This window comes from Gekko japonicus, unplaced genomic scaffold (assembly GCF_001447785.1).
Source record: "Gekko japonicus isolate JY-2015 unplaced genomic scaffold, Gekko_japonicus_V1.1 scaffold604, whole genome shotgun sequence".
Classification (NCBI taxonomy): domain Eukaryota; kingdom Metazoa; phylum Chordata; class Lepidosauria; order Squamata; family Gekkonidae; genus Gekko; species Gekko japonicus.
Window position 1 is genome coordinate 801,681 of NW_015175374.1, and position 19,444 is coordinate 821,124.

Sequence of the window (19,444 nt, forward strand, 5' to 3'; positions counted from 1 at the left end):
AGCTCACCAGGTGACAAACATTCCAGACACAAAGAAAGGCATTTTTTTAAAAAACCCTAGCCCTTTAGATCAGGGGTGTCGAACTCATTTGTTAGACCTGACATAAATGAGACCTTGTTGGGCCGGGCCATGTGTGTCATAAAATGTAATGCCAGGTAGCTGAGATATAAACTTTATAAAGGACACAGACACAAAGATTAAACTCATTTGTTAGACCTGACATAAATGAGACCTTGTTGGGCCGGGCCATGTGTGTCATAAAATGTAATGCCAGGTAGCTGAGATATAAACTTTATAAAGGACACAGACACAAAGATTTCTTTTTACTTAAAATAAAAACATGCTTAAAACATTAGCTCTATAAGCTGCAAACCTACTTTTGATTTATTGACATTCACCACAGAAATCTCATGCTCAGAGTTCTGAGTCTGGGACCCAGGTTAAAACATGAAATGGCTGAGCGATTGAGAGAGTCTGGCGAAGCAAGCTATGATGCAGCAGCAGCAGCAGAACTGGAAGCAGGAGATGGTCAGTTCCACTGCAGGCCTGATGGAAGCCCTCCGGGGGCCTCATCCGGCCCCTGGGCCGCACGTTTGACACCCCCGCTTTAGATGTTCCTCTCCCCTTGTGAGGTTTTATCAGCCATTTTGTATTTTATGCTACCATTGCTTTAAAAGGCTTCTGCTTGGTCCTGAAGCTGTGATTTTTTATTAGTGTTTTTAACATTTCAATTGGAATTTTTAATTGGATGTTCTTTCTACAATTTCATTTCTTTTTTAAATTCTGGTTTTGCTGCTCTAGTCGTTTTACTGTGTTATTCTTGACAATTCTGAGCTGGGAAATTCCTGGAGATTTGGGAGTGGAACATGAGAGGGGGGGTGTTGGGGAAGGGAGAGACTTCAGTGGGGTACAAATGCCACAGAGTAGGGTGACCAGATGTCCTCTTTTTTTTGGTGCCTGTCCTCTTTCAGGGTCTTTTTAAAAAAACAGATGGAAATGTTCTCTTTTTGGACAGGGAGGTTATGAATATTCCTAGTTAGTAGCAAATATCACGGCTTAAATAGCAGGGGGTATTTAAAATGAGATTCGTCATAGTGATTGCCTGCTTGAAGTAGTCAGTCGGGAAGCCTGTCCTCTTTTTCCCTTTTCAAAATATGGTAGCCCTGTCATAGAGTCCATCCTCCAAGGCAGCCATTCCCTCCAGGGTATCTGATCTCCGCAGTCTGGAGATCTGTTGTAATTCCAGGAAATCTCCAGGCCCCACATGGAGGTTAAATGCAAGAAAAAAAAGTGAATGATCAGAATGAAGGGGTAGAAGGGGCTACTCATTAAATTTGCTGATACCAAATTGGGAGGAGTAGCAAACACTCAAGAAGATAAGAGTTAAAATTCAACAAGCTGCACACAGGATGCAATTCAACAAAGATAAATGCACAAAAATGTCAAGCACAAATACTGGTTGGGGGATAAGTTCCTGGGGAGTAGTGAATGCGAAAGAGATCTTGGGGTGAGGGTGGACTGTAAACGAAATATGAGCAGTCAGTGTGATGCGGTGGCAAAAAAGGCAAATTCAGTCTTGGGTTGTATTAAAAGGGCCATAGCATCGAAATCGCAGGCGGTCATAGCCCCTCTGTATACTGCCTTGGTCAGGCCGCACCTGGAGTACTGTGTGCAGTTCTGGAGGCCTCACTTCAAAAAGGATGCGGACAAAATCAAGAGGGTGCAGAAGAGAGCGACGAGGATGATCAGGGGTCTGGAGACTGAGCCCTACGAGGAAAGGCTGAGGGCCTTGGGAATGTTTACTTTGGACAAGAGGAGATTGGGGGGGGCATGGTTGCCCTCTTTAAATATTTGAAAAGCTGTCATTTGGAGGAGGGCAAGGAGCTGTTCCAGTTGGCAGCAGAGGATAGGACCAGAAGCAACTAGTTTAAATTACACGCAGAAAGGTATCAGATGGATAGAAGGAAAAACCTTTTCATGGTCAGAGTGGTTTAAAGGTGGAATCAGCTGCCTAGGGAGGTGGTTCGCTCCCCTTCACTGGCAGCTTTCAAGAAGAGGCTGGACGAATATTTGCCAGAGATGCTTTAGGCTGGTCCTGCATTGGGCAGGCAGTTGGACTAGATGGTCTGTATGGCCCCTTCCAACTCTTCTATGATTCTATGAAATTACAAGAAATATATTATAACTATTCAGCACTTAGTAAAGATACTAATATCCATGTACTCTAATTCATACAACAATTCCAAATTCGGTTGCCAGGTCTTACCTGGCTGTCAGCGGGGGGGGGGGGGGGGGGGGTCCCCTCTCCCTTCCCGGGACTTTGGGATGTTCGTATTGGAGTGGCAGTACTGCATGTATGGACGATGTCCTATCCCCTCTTTGAAAAAGCGTTTTGGAAACGGATGCGTAAAGGCCGGCAGGCTCCGTCAGAGGTGGAACGGCAGTGTGTTTCTACAGTCTCCGTGCACGCACTTAGAAACTGTATTGCTTGAAAGACCTATCTGCTATGTTTTGAAAACGACAGACTGTTTTGAAAGACTTAACTGCTATATTTTGAAAACAACGAATTGACAACATTCTTTTTGACACAGGCACTTTATTCCTTTAAGGGCTCTTTTTGTAGCAGGTACTCATTTGCATATTAAGCGACACACCCCTAATGTAGCCAATCCTCCAAGAGCTTACAGTAGCTCCTGTAAGAAGAGCTCTGTAAGCTCTTGGAGGATTGGCTACATTAGGGGGTGTGGCCTAATATGCAAAGGAGTTCCTGCTACAAAAAGAGCCCATTTCTGAACATACACATATTAGACTTTGGAACTGTCGTATGAATAGAGCACATGGATATTACTATCTTTAATAAGTGTTGAATATTTATAATATATTTCTTGTAATTTGTTCACGGTTTTTTCCCCTTGCATTTAGGCTCTTTCCGTGAATCTCTTTGACTCTTTATCCCACGGAGGCTGGCAACCTTAGTCGTACTATTGTTATTTATCATATTGTGAGCACACTTGTAGATATTGATAAGGAGAAGTAGGATAAAGATGCAGAATAATTTTGTTTAGTACAGTGAGTCAAGGGGAATAATATCAATAAAATTTAATACATCTGTCATACAAAGATTCCGACAAGGACCAAGTAGACTGTAAACAAGGGAATCAGAAATTCTAATATGCTAGTATTAGCCCTTATAGTGAAGCAATTCGTAGCAAAAACGTTACACAGTTGTATGTTTTAACAGATAGAATTCTTTTGGCACAGGATTATACACAGCTTCCCCTTTGAAAATTAAGCACAGGAAAAAACTCGTTATCCAGTTAATCCTTACTATCCAGTTAATCCTTACTATATCATAAAATTCGTACATTATTAGAAGTATTCACTCACTTCAGTTTCACTTCCAACCTATTAAGTGCTAAACACTTCCTTCTCATTTCTTTTATATCCTAAGATTTTTGCATAGCTGTTAACAACACGTAAATATGAGGTCATCTAGAAATGCTTTAATAATTTTTGAAATTCACTCTGTGCTCCGGCGAGGTGGTGCTCCTCATCCAACATCACAGTAAGGCAATGTTTACATCAGCTGTTTTGCATGTTATTTGTAGCTAAACGCACCACAAATAACTTGTGCCATCCACAGCTGGCACTTCGCTTCTGTCCTTCTGTGTAAAGCCAGTAATTCGTTAAACGGCACTGACCTTTGTGTGATACACCCTCACATTTCTCTGGATCCTGTTCCACAAAATTCCTCATCCTGGATGCTGCCCTGCCAATCTCCTTCAAGATGGGCGGTCCTTCCTCTTTCTGCTTCAGTTGCCTGTTCCCATCCATAGAGCTTTCATTGTGTTTGGTGGGGTTTCCCCCTGACATTTCATACTCCCAGGTACCATTAAAACTGAAAGTGACGAAATTGCCCCATACCCCTTAGCGTTCACGAGGTCTGCTGGTGGACCAGGTTAGACTTGTGTTGCTTCCAATGAGTAGGAAGAACATTTTCCAAAGTACTAGGAGGAAAAATAAAAACACGTTGATTCAAATTCCAAGTTGCTATGGCGCTGCCCTTTAAAGACCAGGGCTGTTTAAAAATGACGCTGCAAGTTATTCTCTGCCAGAATGTTTGGAACCATTTAGGAACACTGAAGGCCCATCTAGCGAGCACTTCACAGAAATAGAAAAGGCACAAGGAGGGGCAGGCCTTGTGTCCAAGTTTTATGTGCTGCAGGGAAAAGCAAAGGTTACAAGGATGGGGAGAAAATGAATATAAACATCTATCAGTAATACTAGGGACTGATGCCTGCTGTGAATTATGCATGGCTGGATACTCGTTTCAGGGTCAGTGTTGGCAACCTGAAATCATAGGTGGAAACTGCTTTCCAGTCTAGTCTAGTCATCAATCAACTTCATTGCCTCAGTATCTTTAGAAGTATCTGTTCCACCTTGCAACACCACAAAACTGAGTTTTGGCTCCAAATGACCCAGTCGTAGCAATTAACAGCAGTGCAACGTAAAACAGCAGTATTTACCTATATTTTCCTATTTATCAGCACAGTGTTGCCAAGATATCACAGAATCATAGAATAAAGAGTTGGAGGGAGCCTAGAAACCATTCAGCCCAACCCCCTGCTCCAGGCAGGATGACCTTAGGCACCCCTGACAAATAACTGTTCAGTTTCTGCTTAAATACCTCCATGGAGGAAGAACCCACAAGATCCCTGGTTCCGATTCCATCAAAAATACTGTTTCAGCAATACCTATAAGAAGAAATTTCTCCTTATTTGATCACTGAATTCTATTCCCCTAAACAGTACTTTACATATTTATAATTTTAGGTATTCAAGATAGTCTCCAACGTTCCCTCTAAGCTGTAGAGTCTTGTGAACAAAAATTCTACTTTATGAGCTACTGGCATTAAAGTTATGGAGCCCCATCCTCCCTGAGCACCTGAAATCATAGGTGGAAACTGCTTTCCAGTCTAGTCTAGTCATCAATCAACTTCATTGCCTCAGTATCTTTAGAAGTATCTGTTCCACCTTGCAACACCACAAAACTGAGTTTTGGCTCCAAATGACCCAGTCGTAGCAATTAACAGCAGTGCAACGTAAAACAGCAGTATTTACCTATATTTTCCTATTTATCAGCACAGTGTTGCCAAAATATCACAGAATCATAGAATAAAGAGTTGGAGGGGGCCTAGAAACCATTCAGCCCAATCCACTGCTCCAGGCAGGATGACCTTAGGCACCCCTGACAACTGTTCAGTTTCTGCTTAAATACCTCCATGGAGGAAGAACCCACAAGATCCCTGGTTCCGATTCCATCAAAAATACTGTTTCAGCAATACCTATAAGAAGAAATTTCTCCTTATTTGATCACTGAATTCTATTCCTCTAAACAGTACTTTACAAATTTATAATTTTAGGTATTCAAGATAGTCTCCAACGTTCCCTCTAAGCTGTAGAGTCTTGTGAACAAAAATTCTACTTTATGAGCTACTGGCATTAAAGTTATGGAGCCCCATCCTCCCTGAGCAAAGACTAAAATGTGTGAGCCGGAGGCTACAAAATGGTGAGCTGGCTCCCACTAACTCAGCTTAGGGGGAACACTGCTCTGGAGCCATCCTCCCTGAGCTAAGACAAAAATGTGTGAACCGGAGGCTAAAAAACTGTGAGCTAGCTCACACTAACTCAGCTTAGAGGGAACGCTGGTCTGGACCATATTACAGAAGAGGGCAAGATGAGGATTCCAAAGGAGAAGCTGTATATGTGTTTGTGTGTGTTACGTGTTTCTGACTTCTGGTGACCCTATGAATTAATGACCCTAAAACCATCCTGTCGTTGACAGCCTATTGGTGATGGAAAGTGCCCTCAAGTTGCAGCTGACTTCTGGTGACCCCACAGGGTTTTCAAGGCAAGAGATAAACGGAGGTGGTTTGTCATTGCCTGCTTCTGCGGAGCAACCCTGGACTTTCTTGGTGGTCTCCCATCCAAAAACTAACCAGGACCAATCCTGCTTAGCTTCCACGACTGGTAGTCTGGGCCCAGGTCAAGGCGACAGCTTATTGGTTGAACAAAAGAAAAAGCAAATCCTGAGAAGTGAACTGGGAGGCATCTCAAAGACTAAGGGCTGAAGCCTATAAACCATCAGCAGAAGCAGACTTCTCTTGCTTCCCATTCCCTTGGCAGACCCCCGTGATTCCCCGTCACGATCCCAGGCTTACAGTGGTGCGGCCTACAGGCTCTAGGGAGGCCTAGTGGCTCCAGGGAAGCCTGTATTAGAGTAGCCCTCAGGGCCTTCATTTCCCAGGTCCCCTCAGGACCCTGTGATTGGCTAACAGGGGATCTGGAGGGAAAACTTGCACCAGGAGAGGAGTAGAGGGTGGTGCCTGGGAAGAAGGGATAAAAGGCCTTGCCCAGGGAGGCAGGGCTGGAGAGGCTGCTGCAGAAGGAGGAGGGATCCCTCATCCAAAAGGGGTGAGTTATTTTGAGAAGCCTAGAGAAGGCTAGGTACAGTAGTCAGACACGTTAGGATTCCTCACGTGGTTGGTTTGTCTACCTTTACTGTGCTCATTTTCACATTACTGAATTACAGCTGTTGTTAAATCTATTTAATAAAAATAGTTTGTTACTCCGCCTGGGACCTCACGCCTCATTCGGTCACTTATAAGGGGACACCTACTGGGAGAGTATTGTATAAAGTAGAGCGGGTGCTCTGGGCCCTCCTGAGGAGACCCATACCAGAGTGGTGGCAGCCATTACAGAACCTTTTTAGCCACTGCCCACGACGCCCCCCCCAAGGGAATACGAGGGGACCAGGGGACCTTCCCGGGGAAAAACCAAGAAGCTGCAGTGAAGAGGCAGAAGAGAAGAAATCACCCATGTGATACTACTGGAGGAAGTTGACAAAGAAAGCTCTGTGATGATGCAGGATTGGGGGGGGCGATTTTTGCCTGCTTCCTCCTCCTTGCTGCAGCTTCTCTCCCCCACCCACACCTTTTGTAGGCTACCATCTACTTCCTCTCCTCAATGAAGAGGAGAGGAAAAGTGGGGGACAGTTTGAAGAGTCCAGTGCGAGAAGTATGCTGAGAACTGGGCACGGCCCGATAGCAGAAAGCAAGATAATACACAAAGAATTCATTCAAAGCCCAGAGTATTTTGAAAGCACATTTTGTCAAATAATACACTGTAAGTTTAAGTTAATACTGGAAGATTGGAAGATTTTTGTCTATGCTGGTATCTCAAAACAAAAGAGTTTGCGTTATAGGTTATTCCACTTTGATTTACGTCTGCTGAAACTAGACAACATAGAAGTCGGGCGTGAAGCTGTTTCTTCTCCACCACCATCTGGTTCTCTGACAATCCTACTTCTAGACAGCTGTCATGACAGGGCTGCCAGCGCCTCTGGCTTTTTCACAGCTATGCAGCTGAACGTCTGCCATGAACATGTCTGATATGTATCCACTTTCTAATGGCTAACTGCAAATGTTTTCAATCGTGAAGTCTCACTACATTCTTTTTTTTCTTCTTACAGTTGTTTTTTCTTTAATTTGTTCTCCTAGAATATTAATCACTGTGGCTACAAGGATCCCAGGTTCCCTTAGAAGAGATACCCCCTTCCATTTTAAGGACTGCGGGACAAACTGAATGAGACATGATGAAATACACCCAAGGGAATGGACGAAAAAGATTTTGCAAAATCTCTTCTGCCGTCCAAGTTATGGAAGAGCACATAAAAAGGAAGTTACACGTCACTGAAGCAGCTTCAGTCCTATTTAAACATAAATAGGAACATTCTTTCCAAATTAATTGTTCCAAGCCTCAGAATTTTTTTGCAGAGCTAGAAACCCAGGACAAAAACCCCACCAGTAAAATGGAGCTGAAACGGGCAGTTGTCTTCAGGATAAAGCATCAATTAAATGAAATGCAGTAAGAAAACCAAGAAAGCTGCTAATAATTCCCAAACGCCATCCCAGAACTATATTTAACAGCATGCTACTAATTTAATTATCAGTGACCTTTAGTTTTCCTGCTGCATACAATAACCTTTACTGTCTCTCCCTGAGTTCCCCAGTTACAACAAACATTTATTTGGGAAGCAGGGTTGACAGGTCCTCCACCGCAACTGGCGGGGGATGGGGGAGGTAGGGTTGCCATCTCCAGGCTGGGAAACACCTGGAGATTTGTGGGTGCAACTGGGGGAGGAAAGGGACCTCAGTGGGGGTCCAATGCCCGAGAGCCCGCCCTCCAAAGCATCAATTTTGCCCAGGGGAACTGATCTCTGTAGCCAGATGAGCTGTAATTCCAGGGGATCCCCAGGTCCCATCTGGAGACTGGCATCTCTGTTGGGAAGGCAGATTGCTGCAGTACCTTTAATGAAATGCAGAATTTTGAATACAAAGCTTGCGTGCTTGAAGGAATTCAGAGAAAGGGAAAAGGCTACCAGACAAAGCAGTGATCTGGTAGACTAAGATATCATAGAGCCAGTTTCGTGTAGTGGTTAAGTCCATGGACTCTAATCTGGGAGAACCGGGTTTGATTCCCCATTCCTCCACTTGCACCTGGCTGGATGACCTTGGGCAAGCCGTAGTTCTGATAAGAGCTGTTCTTGAAAAAGAGCAGTTTCTGTCAGAGTTCTCTCAACCCCACCTACCTCACAGGGTGTCTGTTGTGGGGAGGGGAAGGGAAAGGAGTTTGTAAGCCGCTCTGAGCCTCCTTTGGGTAGTGAAGGGAGGGGTATAAATCCAATCTCTTCTTCTACTTCTTCATATATGTTCATGTGAGCCTTACAAGCCTTATTTTAAAGACACAAGCTATTAATATGAATAGGAATGACTAGAAGTTTTCTACAGAATTGCTTTAACTGAGGGGAAAGGTTTTAATTAAGTTCCTTTCCAGTAATGCAAGACTTCAGGCGCTGCCTTCAGCCAAGGGGAAAAAAGAAACCCCTGCAGGGTGTAAACATTTTAATAAATACAATTACATCTAAAAGCTAGAAAAACCCAGTCATAGAATTACACTTCAGAGTCTATGCATCAGTTGTATGCTGAGCAGAACATCTTCCAAGGCTGCTTAATTGAGTGGCTTCAGACAGCCCTCTTAGACTTACTCGGCGTAACCTGCTTTGAGTCTCAGTGAGAAGGGCGGACTAGAACTAGAAACAAAAATGCCTACTCAGGCAAAATGACTTTGGGAAGTGACATACAGCAAATACCAATCCCAGTTCGGAACACCAGCATTTCAGAGCACACTTTTCAGTACTTTTAGAGTTCACTGAATTATCAGCGTAACACACACACACACATATATACACATACTACATACGCACACACATGTGTACATATAAACAGCATGCAAGCTGAGGTGGAGGAAGACATTTGCAAAGTAAAATTTAGGATAAGGATAAAGCAGCAGATACGTACTATCAAATGGCGAGACAGTGCTTGAGTGGATCAGAGGAAATACTTGAGGGTGCATCACGTGCTGGCGTTATTTTCAGGCTCTCTGCGCTGCTGAGCTAAGCCTGGTTTTGCTCGCTGCCAAAATCCGACTCTTCAAAATAGCAGTCCGACTGTAAACCCTCCTATTCTGAGCAGGCCAGGAAACTGCACGGCACCGTCATCTAAACACGTTATATGCTTTCTAAAGCATAATTTTGGTGCGTAACAATCCTGGGCTTCCTTGGTGGTTTCCCATCCACACGCTAACTGTGCTAGACCTTAGCTACCAAGCTCTGACGAGATCAGTTTAGGCTGGGCTATCAGTAGGGTTCTCAACCTCCAGGGGGTGGCTGAGATCTCCTGGGATTACAAATGATTACAAACTGATCTCCAGGTGACTTTGGAAGGTGGGCTCTACGGCATTGTACCCCACTGAAGTTCCTCCCCTCACCAAACCCCACCCTCCACAAGCTCCACCCCCCAGGGAGCCAGTTTGGTGTAGTGGTTAAGTGCACGGACTCTAATCTGGGAGAACCGGGTTTGATTTCCCCACTCCTCCACTTGCACCTGCTGGGTGACCTTGGGCAAGCCATAGTTCTGATAAGAGCTGTCCTTGAAAAAGAGCAGTTTCTGTCAAGAGCTCTCTCAGCCCCACCTACCTCACAGGCTGTCTGTGGTGGGGAGGGGAAGGGAAAGGAGTTTGTAAGCCGCTCTGAGACTCCTTTGGGTAGTGAAGGGCGGGGTATAAATCCAATCTCTTCTTCTTCAAATCCCCAGGTATTTCTCAACCTGGAGTTGGCAACCATAGCTACCAGGATGCTAAAAAATAATAATAACTTGCGTGAAATCATCATGCCGACATCTCCTACAGCACTGCTCAAGAAAAAGGAATGCTTACAGTTAAGGAATTCATACTGGGAAGTGTTTCTCCCAGAGGTCAATTAGGCTCAGCACAATTCTGGCTCCGCAGGAAAATGCTGCTATTTATTTTATTGGAAATGTATCCTGGCACATATCCCATCCCTCCATTGCAGATGTCAGAGGGATATATCTGGGACTCTCTCTGCCCAACACCATTTTATCCTCACAACAACCCTTGCGAAGTAGGTTAGGCTGACTGCCCAAGATCGGCTACTGAACTGCACGGCCGAGCACAGAACCTGCTTTATCCTTGGTCCAGGGGTGTCAAACGTAAGGCCCGGGGGCCTGGAACCTGCCCATTCAGGGCTCTCAGCTGGTCCGCAAGCAACTGGTATGTATGGAATTATAAGGTACTCCCCCTTTTATGGTATCCCTTGGAAAAAACCTAGTCTTGCATATGGTTAAGTAGATTTATTGGGGCTTTTGTGAGCTCCCCAGTAAATCAGTTGCTTTCACTGCTAGATCACGCTGGGTAGCCGTGTTAGTCTGTCTGTAGTGGTAGAAAAGAGCAAGAGTCCAGTAGCGCTTGAAAGACGAACAAAAAATGTGGCAGTGTATGAGCTTTCGTGAGTCACTGGTCACTTCTTCAGATGCCTGAAGATACCTGAAGAAGTGAGCAGTGACTCACGAAAGCTCCTACCCTGCCACATATTTTGTTAGATGCTACGGGACTCTTGCTCTTTTCTACTTTCACTGCTAGGAATCAATTGCTTCTGTTTGTATTTTGAGTAAAAAAACCAAAATTGGGCTTGTCTGTGTCCTTTAAAAAGTTTATATCTCCGGTAACTGGCATTAGATTATGCCACACGTGACCCAGCACGACAAAGCGACATTTATGTCAGATTCGGCCCTTGTAACAGATGCATTCGACACCTGTGTTAGTACGGCACGACTGGCAACTGTTCTCCAGGTTCTTGTGGAGAAATCTTTCACATGGCTTACAGCTTAATCCTTTATTCGTAGTTTTAGCTAGAAATGCCAGAGACTGAGCCAAGGAGCTCCTACACATCCAGCAGATGCTCCACCCATGAGCTACGGCCCCTTCCCCTAAAAGACAGTTTCAGAGGATGGCCACGTTGAACAGCTACATTCGAGTCCGTTAGCACCTTCGAGACCAACCAGAGTTTTTGAGGTATAAGCTCTCGAGAGTCAACGCTTTGATATCTGACGAAGGGAGCTTTGACTCTCAAATGTTTATATCCCCAACATCTTCTTGGTCTCTACGGTGCAAATGAACTCAAATCCAGACGTTCCCCTAAAAGGGGTGCTTTCGATAAAAAGTGCAAACAGTTCTCAGGATTTGTACCTAAGTATTTTATAAGTATAAGCAGACTCAGGGCAGCTTACATAACATGCAGTAGCTAAAACAACAATATAAATAATAGCTTAGAAGCTTAAAAACAACAACAACATAGGGTGTTAGTGAACAATTCAAGTGGCGATGGCGAAAGCAGGGTAGCATCAACATACTAGTAAATGCAGTCGATAATTGATTTCAAAGTTGGGGAAGCTCAGTCTGTCGATGGCGGTATTGGGCACAGGGCTTTGATGTATTGGGTGCGACTCCTTAACGAAAGGCCTGGTGGAAGAGCTCCATCTTACAGGCCCTGCAGAACTGTAAAAGGTCCTGCAGGGCCCTGATCATGGCGGCTCTCTGTTTGCAAGACCTGAGCGAGGCTGTTAACGATAAGACATTTTGGAGGACATTAATTCACTGGGTTGCCATAAGTTGGAAGTATGACTTGATGACACTTCACACACCCTATTTTTCTACCTGCAGCCATAAACATTTGGTTCTTCCTATGGCATTCCATCCTATATTGAACGCTTCAATGTTTATTAATTCTGAAGGAATAACACCGACTCTCCACAGCCTGCTTGGCTCTACGCTTTCGGCCTCCGCCAGGGACTGATGTCACCCCAGTGGCAGAAGCAAACAGGCTCAGGCGGTTTAACAAAACAAACAAACAGAATCCTGTCTGGTGAAAATCCTGTCTGCTCCATAAACTAACAGATCAGCTGCACAATCCTATGCAGAACAAAGTCTGAGTCCAGTGGCACCTCTAAGGCCAACAAAGTTTTATTCAAGATATAGGCTTTTGTGTGCACGAACACTTCTTCAGATACATTGAAATGGAATCAAGATAAAGACGCTGCCCTGACTGGGATAGCCCAGGCAAGCCCGATCTGGTCAGATCTCGGAAGCTAAGCAGGGCCGACTCTGGGAAGTACTTGGATGGGAGGCCTCCTTGGAATACCAGCAGTCGGGAGGTGGGGGCAGGCTTTATTCAGCCACATCTCTGAATATCCTCCAGGCCCCCAGTAGGGGTCAGTCACCAGAGGTCGCCATGACTTCCAGGTGCACACATGGCACGTATTTAAAAAAACAAAAAAATACCCCCCCCCAACAAGAAGATGCTGTAAGGTCGCCTCCATGCTTGAGAGGAGACATATGGAGTGTAATGGCAGGGTCTCAGTTAATTACTCTCAGCATTCCATAATTAAGGACACATCTGCCCATCAATCTCCAATTCTGACAGATTTATTTCTTCACTATGTTTTCCCCCCGGAATTAAACCCAAACAAATGGTAACCATATAAACTACGCTTGTTATTCCTGTTTGGTCCTTTGAATCTGTTAAAGATCCTCATTATGCTGTAAGCTAAGTTACTGCACACCCTCTACCTATATGTATGGACTGGTCATTTCCATTTCATTGCATCTGAGGAAGTGTGCATGAACACGAAAGCTTACACTTTGCATAAAACTTTGTTGGTCTTAAAGGTGCCACCAGACTCAAACTTTGTTCTGCTGCTTCAAAAAAACACGGCTGCCCCACCTGAATCAATTCATTGGAGTTCACTGAAATCAGCGGGCTTAGAGCAGTTACCTCTGTGTAGGATTACAAGGAACTGGTTCTCATACCGGGGGTGACCCACTTCTGGGTCACAACTCTCTCGCAGGTGGTTTGCAAGGCCGGGTAGGAAGGAGCTTGGTGGCAAATAGGCCATGAAATATACCCTAACGCTCAGTAGTCATGCTAGGTAAAGGTTTCCCATGCTCGAAAGCTAATCGAATCCAACTCTAGGCGGCGGTGCCCGTCTCCATTTCCAAACCGAAGAGCTAGTGCTGTCCGAAAATGTTTCCACGGTCATGTGGCCGGCATGACTAAATGCCAAGGCACGTGGGACGCTGTTGCCTCCCCACCGAAGTGGTACCTATTTATCTACTTGCAATTTCTTGCTTTCCAGCTTCTAGGCTGCCAGGAATGCTATGTATTTATAAATACAAAAGATGAAAAAAACAGAACAAGAACTTGCCCAGTACGAACTGTGGTTTCTGAGGGAGAAAGGAGCATGGAGTTATTTGCAGGTGGGTCCCAAAAACTAGATTAAGTGTAGAACTGCCCCCCTCCTTTGTAAACTCTGGGAACCGCTGCTGTAAGGCACACACTCTACCATGTGAACAAGCACTGCTGAAGTCAACAGGACACTTTCCCCACCAACCATCCACAGGATTGGCTACGTAAGACACAAACAGTGCTGCTGGGCTGAACACATCTTTTACCAGCACCCACCATAATTTCTCTCATGCATTTCCTTTCTCTCTCCTCCTGCTGACGCACAGATCAGTACTGTATGTTTTGTGCTGCTTTAACTGACTGATGACATTAAAGCTAACTCAGCTGCTCCTGTTTTATTAAGCAACAGAAATACCTTCACTTCCACTGTTTCAAGCCCTTGTAAGTGCAATGCCTTATTTTATTTTTATTTTATTTATCTACTTCATTGACACCCCAGCAGGGACCCAAAGCGGCTTACATCTGTCTCCTCTCCTCTGCTTGACCTCAATGCAGCCCCGTGAAGTAGGTTAGCTGGAGAGAGTATGACTGGCCCAAGGTCACCCAGCAAACCTCCATGGCAGAGAGCAGGGATTCCAACCTGGATTTCTTAGATCCTCGTCTGGCACTCTGAGCACTGCACCACATCAGTGTAGCAAAGAGCACAAAAGAGCATGTTTTCAACGTGTACAGAATGGTTTAGTGCCTATCCTTGGGCCGCTTTGCTGACCCAGACAGAACAGATTGGAATAAATGATGGGACAGATTGCAGCCTGTGTGGATTAAACCTCTTAAAGGGACATCACTGACAAGGGGAGCCGCCTCCCTGAAAGAGTGGCCTCTTGCATCTTTACCGTAATCTAGAGGGGGTTAGATCAGAACCACAGAGTGGGTGGGGGAGATACAGTGACGCAAGTTACCACGTCACTCGATATAACTTGAGCCTTTGAAAAAGAGCCGTTTCTGTCAAGAGCTCTCTCAGCCCCACCTCCCTCACAGGGTGAGGATGACCTTGGGCAAGCCGTAGTTCTGATAAGAGCTGTTCTTGAAAAAAGAGCAGTTTCTGTCAAGAGCTCTCTCAGCCCCACCTACCTCACAGGGTGTCTGTTGTGGGGAGGGGAAGGGAAAGGAGTTTGTAAGCCGCTCTGAGACACCTTTGGGTAGTGAAGGGCGGGGTATAAATCAAACCTCTTCTTCTTCTTCTTTGTGTCTTCCTTCCCCTCTTGGTATCCCCCCCCCGGCAGTATTTGGTATCTTGTGAACATAACAAAATACCCACAATACAATGCTCTTCATGCTACTGACAGCCCCATGTTACACACCAGAAAACTAAGTAAACGAGCACTGGGCATCTGAGATAACCTACCTAGGACTCGGGTGCATGATACAAAGAAATTATAACAGGAATCCTTTTCTTTCAGGGTTATTTCCATCAGTCTGTATGTAGCAATGGAGGCACGGAATGAAGGAGACCATGGGATCACGGTCATACTGTACAGAGTGCATAGCTGTTACCAGTAAATCGTTGTCTACTCAACAGTGACAGTTCACACAGCAGTGTGGTGGAGTGGTTAGTGCGTCAGGCTAGGCTCTGGGAGACCCAGGTTCAAATCCTTGCTCTGCCATGGAAGCTTGCTGTGCGACCTGGGACCAGTCACTCTCTCTCTCTGTCTGCCTAACCTACTTCATGGGTTGCCCTGAGGATAAAGTGGAGGAGAGGAAAACTACAGAACTCACTTTGGGTCCCCACTGTGGAGAAAAAGCAGGGTATAAATAGCTAAATAAAGGTTCAAAAAATCTATTCTATAGGAAAGGATTAATTAACTAGGGGTGAAGTCTTGGAAGCACAGGATTCTGTCAGTAGAAGAACTAGAAACAAAACAAAAAAACCCGTGATTCACAACCTGGCCGTGCAAGAGTGTTGCTTCAAATATCTAGATGGAATACTTTAAGATAGGGCTGCCAAGTACTTACCGTGAATTGGCGGGGGACACATGGTTTCTGGCCGGAACATTCCGGCATGTAACACACCCGCGCCCCACTGTGCTCTCGCCCAGACGTGACGCCAGCATGCTGGGCACATAGCCGGGTGATGCTGTGGCAATGGGGCTGAAAACTCGATGGTACCATCGAGTTTTCAGCCCCATTGCCACAGCATCACCCGGCTATGTGCCCAGCATGCTGGCGTCACGTCTGGGCGAGAGCACAGTGGGGCGCGGGTGTGTTACATGCCGGAATGTTCCGGCCAGAAACCATGTGTCCCCCGCCAATTCACGGTAAGTACTTGGCAACCCTACTTTAAGAGCATCAATAGGAGGCCAGAGAAGCCAGGCCTATGCTCAGGCCACGCATCATCAGCTGGGGAAAGTTATGGGTTTTAACATACATCAAAGGACTGGGCAGAAGAAGGGAATGAAATCTGGTGCACTGAATATAGCGCAAGACCATGCAAACTAACTTTACATTCCCCAATACAGCTTGTGTTTCCCCATTACCTGGAATGAAAATCATTTTAAGATCAGCCATTTCCATTCTTCACAATGATGTTATTGACAGATTTTTTTAAAATGAAAAAACCAACCTATGTAGGGAATGTAAAGCAAGAGAAGAGTTTCCACCAGCAACAGGACACAAACATCAGGATCAGTTGTTTTTCCTTTTTGCACATTCTGAATTGTAGAATGCAAGTCTACAGTAGGATTTTAATCCCTGATGTGGGCCTTGTTTCTTTTCCATTCCAGATAAAATTCTTCAAGGATTTTTTTAAACAGCTATAACTACAAATTATATAATGACTTACATATTTGACTACCTAGCAAAGGACAGGACTCCAGAGAGAGACACATAAACCCCCCTCCATTTTTATATCCTCTAATAAGTGTGGTTTCCAAACAGCTTTTGGCTTAATACACAGAGATTTAACTTTTGGCAGGGCTGCTATATTACTGGACGGTACAGGAACAAGGTGAAGAGAGATATGTTGTGCTTCTAACCTTTAAAGCAAGATTTGACTAGAGTAGCACCTTAAAGACCAACAAATTTTGGTCCTTTCTACTCCTGGAAACTTTGTTGGTCTTTAAAGGCGCTACAGTACTCAAATCTTGCTCTACTACTGTAGGCCAACACAGCTATCCACCTGAAATTTATACCCCGCTCTTCACTACTCGAAGGCAGGGGTCATTTCGTAGAAAAAGAGCTAGGGGAACTCATTAGCATAACTCATTAGCATATGCCGCACCCCCTGACATCAGGGGCCTGGCGGTGGACCTACAAGGCCAGCGGGAGTGCGAGGAAGCCCTGCCAAGGCCCTCCCTGACCCCAGGCAGGCAGGGGTGGAGAGAGGTGGGGAGGAAGCAACTTACCCTCCCTCTTCTCCTGCCTCCTCCTGGCTGAATGAGGGCCGGAAGCGGGGCGGCCGGAAGCAGGGGGCAGGGCTTTGTAATGGGCCCCGCCCCCTGCACCTCACCTGGGGGAACTGCGTTCCCCCGCGTTCCCCCCTGAAATGACCTCTGCTTTAAGGTGTCTCAGAGCAGTTTACAATCTCCTTTCCCTTCCCCCCCCACAACAAGACACCCTGTGAGGTAGGTGGGGCTCTGAAAGAGAGAGCTCTGAAAGAACTGCTCTTGAGAGAACAGCTCTGAGAGAACTGTGACTGACTCAAGGTCACCCAGCTGGTTGCATGTGGAGAAGTCGGGGAATCAAACCTGGTTCTTCAGTTTAGAGTCCGTGCTCCTAACCACTACGCCAAACTGGCTTTGAATAATTCTCTGCCACTGGTGCATATTGTAGAATCAGCCTGAAGAGGCAACAAGTCTAAAGCATAAATAAATAAATAAACAAACAAACTCATAAGCCGAGAGAGGACAAACAGCATCCCTATGTCAATGTATAATCCTTTATCAGTTCTCCAAAGCCCTGCATCAGCAGCTTAGTATTAAAACAGGCCGGTGCCTCTTTATGTACCGTAAAAATCTCTCCATTTCACTGACAGATCCACAGGCAGAGGGTTCACACTGCAATCCTATGTGGAGTTGCTCTTGTCAAAGCCAACCAAAATCAATGAGCTCGGACTGGAGCAAGTCTGCCCAGGATCACACTGTTACGGGAACTGCCAGAACCAAAAGGGCACACAGATCTCTTGTGGTCATCGTCATCTGACTACAAAACACCACTGATGTCACCCCGCAAAGAGAAAGCAACTATTCTTCCCCTAAGGAAGAAAAGGGGGCAGCTGACCGCTCAGTGCCACCAGATGGGGCGCATGTGCCCCCCTCTCCTGGGCACACCACTGATACCCAGCGAAGGGTCAGCTGCCTGCATAGCCTCAGTACCCCCCGCTTGGGCTTTCTGCTTTGGGAGCTTTTAGAAAGTATGTTTTAAAAAGGAAACCTAACTCTGCTGCAAAAGTAGAAAAGAGTAGGCGTGGTAGCATCTTGAAGACTAACCAAAAAAATTGTGGCTGGGGATGAGCTTTTGTGAGTTACGGCTTCACTTCTTCAGATACAGCTAGAATTGAGCAGTGCCTTACAAAAGCTCCCAAAGGTAAAGGTTTCCCTTGCTCAAAAGCCAGTCAAATCCGACTCCGGGGTTGCGGTGCTCATCTCCATTTCTAAGCCGAGGAGCCAGCGCTGTCCAAAGACTTTTCCATGGTCATGTGGCCGCCATGACTAAACGCTGAGGTGCACATAATGCTGTTACCTTCTCACCGAGGCGGTACCTTTTTTATCCTCGACCCTGCCACAAATTTTGTTAGTCTTTCAGTTGCTCCTCCTGGACTCTTGCGCTTTTCTCCTGAAGAAGGGAGCAGTGACACTTAGGAAAGCCTGTATCCCTTGCCACAAATTCTGTTAGTCTTCCAGGCGCTCCTCCTGGACTCTTGCTCTTTTCCCCTGCTACAGACAGACTCACACGGCTAACCCGTCTCGATCTACCCGCTGCAAAAGATGCTGTGCAAGAAGTTTCCCGGGAGGGAGACGCCAGGAAAGGAAGACCCGGGGAAGAAAGAGCGGTAAAATCGGGAGCACTGAAAAAGAGGGAGGTCAAATGAGGACAAGAAAAAGAGAGGTAAAATTGGGAAGGGGGGGTGGGATTGGGAAGGGACCGCTGGCAGAAGGCGGGTCACTCAGCTGCATGCTCCCCGGGGCTTGTGAAATTTGAATTTTTCCATCTCCTCTGGCTGGAGGCGGCGGGCTGGGCTGGGCTCTATCCGGAGTCACTGCGGTTTTGCTTTTGAGGAGGCGAAGGAGGAGACCCAGACGGAGGGGAGGGGGGGGAAGCGGGCGCAGAGTGACAGCGGGCGGCGGGGATGGACCCCCGCTGGCCCCTTACCGGCATGAGGTGCGGGTGCCTCGGTGCCCGCCAGCCGCAGCAGCAGCTCCCTTTCGAACCACCGGCTGCGGTTGCCACTGGCGGCGGCCTCCTCAGCTCCCTCTCTCGGAGGCCCGGGCGAGAGAAGGCAGGGAGGGGAGGAGACGGTGACGGCCGCCCCGGGTCACAAGATGGCGCCCGAAGGGAGCCGGTCGGAGGCCATCCCCACGCGGAGACCGCGGAGCGCGGAGGGGCCGCTTTGAACTACCGCTCCCGTCGTGCAGCGGGGCGCGACGGCCTTTCTCCCCCGCCTCCCGCCCGCCGCGTGGCATCATGGGGCTCGTAGTTCCGCACGGGGAGGCTCGGCGCTCCTCGCCTCGGGGTGACTCTGTCCGGCCTGGGCTCGGTGACAGTTAACTTCCACGGCGGAGGCGGGGCT

At 46.5% G+C, this 19,444-nt stretch overlaps 1 protein-coding gene across 1 annotated transcript in view; it reads right to left on the minus strand.

Moving 5' to 3' along the window:
* The window catches only part of TRAK2 (trafficking protein, kinesin binding 2), a 60,322-nt gene extending 41,081 nt beyond the window's left edge, over nucleotides 1-19,241 (minus strand). Inside the window, exon 1 of the mRNA XM_015425516.1 lies at nucleotides 19,027-19,241. The gene's annotated coding sequence lies outside the window, so the exon portion shown is untranslated. The remainder of the gene's footprint in view (nucleotides 1-19,026) is intronic.
* Nucleotides 19,242-19,444: the final 203 nt, after the last annotated feature.